Source organism: Sitophilus oryzae, unplaced genomic scaffold (genome assembly GCF_002938485.1).
Source record: "Sitophilus oryzae breed Bouriz unplaced genomic scaffold, Soryzae_2.0 scaffold_815_pilon_pilon, whole genome shotgun sequence".
Classification (NCBI taxonomy): Eukaryota; Metazoa; Arthropoda; class Insecta; order Coleoptera; family Curculionidae; genus Sitophilus; species Sitophilus oryzae.
This window is the reverse complement of record NW_022147434.1, coordinates 3,330,653-3,332,662: the sequence shown is the minus strand read 5'-3', so window position 1 is coordinate 3,332,662 and position 2,010 is coordinate 3,330,653.

Here is a 2,010-nt window from a genome sequence, read left to right as displayed (position 1 = left end):
AACAAAACCTAAATCATCAAACTAAGAGAAAGAGTGCATCTGCCAGATACCTTGTGAGTGCGGTGAGTCTTATATTGGAGAGACAAGACGTCCTCTACAGGTACGACTTGACGAACACAAAAAACATACGCAAAGAGGTGAAACAATGAAGTCGGGCATTGCAGATCATGTTTCATACAAGCACCACAACATAAAATGGTCGAGTTATCCCCAAATGCCCGGGTTGTCCACAAAGAGCCCCATTGGAAAAAGCGCAAATTTAAAGAGGCCCGTATTCATTTCTAACAATAATGAAATCTTTAGCAATCCAAGTATGGAAAATTAACAATACGGCAACCACTCATAAAACGCTCCCATGCAAGTGTTGTTAGTGGAAAACCTCATGCTTTCTGCCAACAAATTCACGGGTATAAGCTCAGTAGTTTTAGGATTTAGTTTAGTCCACACCAGAGTTGTTAAACTACACGTAGTAATTAATAAACTACATTTACTACATGTCACAAGTAGTTTTTTAAATGTCGAGTAGTAAATGTGTAGTTTATGTAACTAATGTAGTTTTTTTTTTAAATAACAGTGAAAACATAACCTAAAAACTTTGTTTGTTGATCAATTTAAAGAAATAAAAAATCTATATTTTGTGAATTTGTTCCATATTATGTGATATTTTTGATACTTAGTAGTTAAAAATGGTTGGAAGACGTCGATGTCTTCATACTTTCTGGGAAGAAGGGAATTATGAAGTTGTGCCCATGGTTCGGAAGTAGTTAATTAAGACGTAGTTTACCTGATTAACTACGTGTAGTTTTTCTTCAAAAACTACGTCTTTTCCCGTTCATTAACTACATGAAAACTACGTTAATAAACTACCTATTGACATTATGAATAATTTTGCTTTGTATGAGGAATGAGGAGTCTAAATAATATGATGTAAATGGTTATATTTAAAGCCATATTTCTTCTGTTTTCTTAAATACATTATATATTTTCTAAAGCTTCAACTTATTATAACCTCACCTCAAACCTTTGACATTTGAAAGTTACATACATATGTTACATAAACTACATTAACTACATGTCAAAATAAAAACACTAAATCACCACAATACACCAAAACACTTTTACTTTTACACTGGACGCGCGTTTCGCTAACCATGTTAGCATCATCAGCAGATGATTATAAACTGTTGTAATCAGTTTATAATCATCTGCTGATGATGCTAACATGGTTAGCGAAACGCGCGTCCAGTGTAAAAGTAAAAGTGTTTTGGTGTATTGTGGTGATTTAGTGTTTTTATTTTGCTGTGTAACACCAAAGGTCCCAACCCTCAACTGTAATTAACTACATGTAATGTAGTTTATGTAGTTTTTAAAAGTAACATGTAGTTTTCCGAACCCTGTGCCTTGAGATGTAAAAAATCATATATTCTCCTGGAGAATGTCTATGGAGAATTTCTCCATAAGAATTTATAGTTTATTTTGTGTTCAATGTTACTTTGTATTTCATAGAAAATACACTTTTGTTGAAAAAAAAATTGTCTATTTTTCTGATGTTGTTTAACTTATACAAATATAATATAACTTCATACTTCTATTATAAGAATTTGGCTTGATTTTTGTTTAAAGTCTAAATTGTTTATGTTTTACTAAATTTTTGTAGGTAGTTTTTAACGTAGTTTTTGTGTAGTTTTTGAAGGTAGTTTTTAAAATTTTAAAACGTAGTTAATACAAAAATAAACTACGCGTAGTTTTTGGCGTAGTTTTTTGCTTCATAAACTACTTAACAACCCTGGTTCACACTTGATAACGGTCAGTGATACTGACCGAAACGTGTGTAAGCAAAAATTATATATATATATATATATATATATATATATATATATATATATATATATATATATATATATATATATATATATATATATATATATATATATATATATATATATATATATATATATATATATATATATATATATATATATATATATATATATATATATATATATATAT